This window comes from Triticum dicoccoides, chromosome 3B (genome assembly GCF_002162155.2).
Source record: "Triticum dicoccoides isolate Atlit2015 ecotype Zavitan chromosome 3B, WEW_v2.0, whole genome shotgun sequence".
NCBI classification, from domain to species: Eukaryota; Viridiplantae; Streptophyta; class Magnoliopsida; order Poales; family Poaceae; genus Triticum; species Triticum dicoccoides.
This window is the reverse complement of record NC_041385.1, coordinates 659,469,228-659,475,227: the sequence shown is the minus strand read 5'-3', so window position 1 is coordinate 659,475,227 and position 6,000 is coordinate 659,469,228.

The window sequence follows — 6,000 nt, the reverse complement described above, 5'->3', positions numbered from 1 at the left end:
TTATGTGACTTAGATCATCAGCATCCGGTGGTCGTACGTAAGTGCCCTGGAAGTTGTCAAGGAATGTGTTTGCCAGGTTCTCCCAACTCCGGATGGAGTTTGCCGGCAAGCCATTCAGCCAATGCCGAGCCAGTCCCTTTAGTTTTACTGGGAGGTACTTGATGGCGTGTAGGTCATCTCTGCGGGCCATGTGAATGTGGAGGAAAAAATATTCTATCCATACCGCGGGGTCTGTGGTACCATCGTATGATTCACTGTTCATGGGTTTAAACCCTTCCAGGAATTCATGATTCATTACTTAATTTGTGAAGCATAGGGGATGTGCGGCGCCTCTGTGCCGGGCTTCATTGTATTTGGCCTGGCCGGATTTGTTAGTGTATCCGACGTGACAATCCTTGTCACTCATTGGGGCGTGTCCCCGTGATCTGTAGATTGATCTTGAATGTCCTGCTTTGTTTTCCAATACATCTCGCAGGTCCTTCGTGTAGCCCCTGGCCCTGGTATTATCGTTTGATTGGCGGCGGGGTGCGGTATGGACTTCGGGCTGGTATGCCGCTTTGTCTTGGCCACGGGGTGGCCGATCAGCCGCATCATGCGCTGGTAGCGTGGGCTTTAAAGCTTCCTCGAGTTGAGGTAGCAGCCTGCGCTTTGGGTAGCTTTTGCTAGGGCGCTCGAGTCCGTATTCCTCGGCAGCCAGGACCTCGGTCCATTTGTTGGTTAGCAGATCTTGATCAGATTGAAGTTGTTGTTGCTTTTTCTTCAGGCTTTTTGCAGTGGCTATAAGCCGGCGTTTGAAGCACTCCTGCTCGACGGGATCCTCAGGCATGATGAATTCTTCGTCGCCAAGGCTCACTTCGTCTTCAGAAAGAGGCATGTAATTATCGTCCTCTGATTCTCCATTAGTTGCATGTTCTTAGGGCTAGCTTGACCATCCTGTTGCGTGGCCTGCTCGAAGCCTGGCTGGGAAGGATTATATTCGTCTTTGTCACCATCCGGATTGTTATCTCTTGTGCTGATATCACTATTTTTGCTGTGGCGGGGCTTGGAGTGGCGCCGATGACGCCGGTGTCTAGATTGCTTCTCCAAGGGGTTATCTTCCGTTGCCTCATCGCCATTGTTTTCTTTAGGGGTGTCCACCATATAAATATCATATGATGAGGTGGTTGTCCAGCGCCCTATAGGCGGTGGTTGCTGTTCTTCTCCAGCATCGTCGTCCATACCGTCTATGTCTTCGGAGTCGAAGTCAAGCACGTCGGTTAAGTCATTGACCGTGGCTATAAAGTGGGTGGTGGCTGGGAGACGAATTTCTTCGTCGTCCGCTCCCCACTCGAGCCGGACATAGTTTGGCCAAGAATCTCCTGACAAGGAAAGAGACCTTAATGAGTTTAGCACGCCACCCAAGGGCGAGTGCTGAAAAATATCCGCGGCGGTGAACTCCATGATCGGTGCCCAATCAGATTCGATAGGCACAGATGCACGTGGTTCAGATCCTATGGCTGGAGACAAGTCCAAGGGTCTAATGACACCACTCTCATAGGAGGTGGAATCAATGTTCGGCTCCGACGCCGATGAGTGTGCGGCTTCCATGGCGGGGTGCATCCACCCGCCCTCGGAAGGCACAACCTGCCCCGAATTGATTCCTGGTGCCCGCGCAGGCGTGATCTCTCGAATACTTTCTGATGGTAGATCAAGGTCATGCCCATCGCGACCGTTTGGCGCACCTGTCATGGGCTCGAATCCATCGAAGATCAAGTCTCCGCGGATGTCGGCAGTATAGTTTAAGCTTCCAAACCTGACGTGATGGCCAGGGGCGTAGCTGTCGATCTGCTCCAGATGGCCAAGCGAGTTGGCCTGCAGTACAAAGCCGCCGAATACGAAGATCTGTCTGGGAAGAAAAACCTCCCCCTGGACCGCATCGTTGAAGATGATCGAAGGAGCCATCAAGCCTTACAGCGACGACACAACGGAAGTCTCAGTGAAAGCACCAATGTCAGTGTCAAAACCGGCGGATCTAGGGTAGGGGGTCTTGAAGTGTGCATCTAAGGCTAATGGTAATAGGAGGCAGGGGACACGATGTTTTACCCAGGTTCGGGCACTCTCGATGGAGGTAATACCCTACTTCCTGCTTGATTGATCTTGATGATATGAGTATTACAAGAGTTGATCTACCACGAGATCATAGAGGCTAAACCCTAGGAGCTAGCCTATGATTATGATTGTTGTTGTCCTACGGACCAAACCCTCTGGTTTATATAGACACCGGAGGGGCTAGGGTTACATAAAGTCAATTACAGAGAAGGAGATCTACATATCCGAATATCCAAGATTGCCTTCCACGCATAGCAGAGTCCCATCCGGACACAGGACAAAGTCTTCAATCTTGTATCTTCATAGTCCAACAGTCCAGCCAAAGTATATAGTCCGGCTGTCCGAGGACCCCTTAATCCAGGATTCCCTCACTTAGCCTTGGGTTCAATCTTGCGGTGTCCTTTCCCAGTGATAGCAGGGGCAGCAAGGCACGTATTGTATTGTTGCCATCGAGGATAAAAAGATGGGGTTTATATCATATTGCATGAGTTTATCCCTCTACATCATGTCATCTTTCTTAATGCGTTACTCCATTCTTTATGAACTTAATACTCTAGATGCATGCTGGATAGTGGTCGATGTGTGGAGTAATAGTAGTAGATGCAGGCAGGAGTCGGTCTACTTGTCAGGGACATGATGCCTATATACATGATCATGCCTAGATAATCTCATAATTATTCGCTTTTCTATCAATTGCTCGACAGTAATTTGTTCACCCACTGTAATACTTATGCTATCTTGAGAGAAGCCACTAGTGAAACCTATGGCCTCCGGGTCTATCTCTTATCATATAAGCTTTCAATCTACTTTTATTTGCATCTTTACTTTTCCAATCTATATCATAAAATACCAAAAGTATATTTATCTTATTATACTATCTCTATCAGATCTCACTTTCACAAGTGGCTGTGAAGGGATTGACAACCCTTTATTGCGTTGGTTGCGACTTCTTTGTTTGTTTGTGTAGGTGCGTGGGACTTTTGAGGAGCCTCCTACTGGATTGATACCTTGGTTCTCAAAAACTGAGGGAAATACTTACGCTACTATTGCTGCATCACCCTTTCCTCTTCAAGGAAAACCAACGCAAGCTCAAGACGTAGCACCGGTCATAACAAGTTCAAATATATGAAGAAAATTCAAACAGGAACTTATGGTTTAAAAGATATGGATGATCTAGTTTAGTAAAGGTGAAACAAAAGGTTGGATTTAACACGAGAGAGAGAGAGAGACAGAGAGATACACACACACACACACAAAGAGAGAGAGAGAGAGAGACCACTGTCATATTGTCGGATGTTGGGTTCCGGCAGACCCTTAAGGTTCGAACTCTGGGTGTGCACAAAGATCTCTCCCCTACCGATCTACGTCCGATCGCCTCATGAGATCTAAGATGGAAAATGATGAACAAGACGAGGGACACAAGATTTATACTGGTTCGGGCCACTGTTGTGGTGTAATACCCTACTCCAGTGCGTGGTGTGGTGGATTGCCTCGGGGTATGATGATGAACAGTACAAGGGGAGAACGGCCTTGCGAGAGGTGTTCTTGAGCTAGTGTGATGAAATGCTTGTGCGAGTTCGGTCCCCTCTCTATCTCTCTCTGGCTTCCAAAATCTGGATCCCCCTACTCTGTGGTGGCTAGCTCTATTTATAGAGGCCCTGGGCCTCTTCCCAAATTGAGCGGGAAGGGCGCCAACAACGGCCATTTTGAAGGGGAACATCTAGTACAAGAGATCCTGACTAAAGTTGGTCTTCGGCTGCCAAAAGCACTTGTGATGATGCCATCTTGGGCTCCACGGTGACCTCCATCCTGCCGCTCCGCTGGCCTCGGTCTCGTTGCACTGAAATGGCAAACTTTGCATGATGCCTTGGTACTCTGCGCCTGTGCTTGCCCCCTTTGCACCAAAGAGGAAACAAGGACACTGCGCAGGCCGGCGCCCCGCCTGGCGCCCGCCTGGTCTTGATCGTCATGGTTTGCGTCACGAGCACCTCGCGAGTAAGGATGGCAATGGGTCGGGTTTGGATCGGGTTGAACAATATAAAATCCATATCCATATCCATGAAGACAGTCTTTGCCCGCCCATGAAAAAATCCACGGGTGAAAAATTATGTCCATGTCCAAATTCGATGGATATCCATATCCACTGGATATCCATTGGGTCCTCTTGAGACATATAAATAAGACATAACACAATATTAACATAAACTCTTCCATTCTTCACCTCGTGGCAGTCTAGGCTTCACATATGGTAAATCAACATCCAGTAACAACCTAAGATCATTTAGTATTTTTCTAACAGATGAGAATGACGAGTCATTTAAGAAGGAGATAAAAATAAGGGAAGGGGTGTTGGAGTATGTTTCGGAGGGGATTGACTGTCAACTTATAAAAGTTACGATGTAATTTCTTATGCATGTTTTAGATAAAAAAGGTGTAAAATTGTCGTGGGAGATGTGAACGTGGGGCAGGGGTAGTAGATTTTTCCCCATTAAGTCATTCTATCGGGTCGGGTTTGGGTATATCCATGGGTACAAGATTATATCCATGCCCTACCCACGAACAATCGGGTTGGTTTGGGGCGCCGCCCATGGACACAAAAGCATATCCAAACCCTATCCATTTGGGTCGGATATCCATGGATATCCATGTCCATGGATAAAATTGCCATCCTTACTCGCGAGGCACCATGCCTTGATCTCTCCGCCTCCTCATGAGCCTGCCTGGCGAGGCCGTTCCTGAGGAAGCCTTGCGTCGTCCGCCCCGCGAGGCTTGGCCCCTCGCGAGGGTCTCGAGTCTTGTTCTAATGAAGATGGGCCGTACTGGGCCACCACTTGAGCCATGCCGCAGGCAGGAAAGTCTGGGGACCCCCGTTCCCAGGACACCGACAGTAGCCCCCGGGCCCAAGGCACACTCGGACTTGGCCTAGCGGAGAAGCGAAGGGGCAAGAGCGGAGCGCCATGGGCCCCATCAGCCTACAGCCTTGGGTGCCGCGTGGCGGTTGATTGGACATGGGCGTCTCCACTTCCCCATGCTGCCTCGGCAACCGCTCGACTTGACAAGTCCCTGCATGCAGAAATGGGTCATGATTACCTGCGATCGTGGAGGCCGACGGTTGTCTTCCTTCCGGCTATAAATGCAGGAGGGCGCAGGCCTCCGCTGTACATCTTCCTCCTTGCTTCCTTCTTTCTCCCTATCCCAGCTACTCGCCATCCCCCATGGTGCTGTCGAAGAGGTTCTCGGCCGCAGAGAAGGGGAAGGTTCGTCGGGAAGGGCCTGACTCTCCCCCGGCCAAGCGCGACCGAGGTCGTCCACGCCAGCATCCTGTGGCTCCCGTAGTGGCTTCCCGCGGTCGCAGAGGCGATCCCCTGCGTGGCGATGGGCGCCAGGTTATCATGGGATGGCGTGCCGTGACTGCGCGGCCTCCCAGGCCGCGCTTCCACTCGGCGGAGGTGCTGCCGGAGTTCGTCGTGTGGTCGGCGGACCCAACTAGCACCTGGCTCCAGCTCCCCCGCTTCTTTGCAGGTGAACTTCCGGTCGTCGCTCCGGGTGGCCTCTGGCTTCAAGCGGATGGTTACTGTAGCAGGGCCTCCTGGGCTTCATCGGAGGTCTCCGTCCCCGGTAATGTGGCCTGCTACCTCTTGAGCACTGCATTGGATTTCCCCGAAGAGGAGAGGATGATGCAGCAAAGTAGCGAAAGTATTTCCCTCAGTTTTTGAGAACCAAGGTATCAATCCAGTAGGAGACCATGCACAAGTCCCTCGTACCTACACAAAATGATAGCTACTCGCAACCAACGCGATTAGGGGTTGTCAATCCCTTCACGGTCACTTACGAGGGTGAGATCTGATAGAGATGATAAATAATATTTTTGGTATTTTTGCTAGATAGATGCAAAGTAAAAAGTAAAAGGCA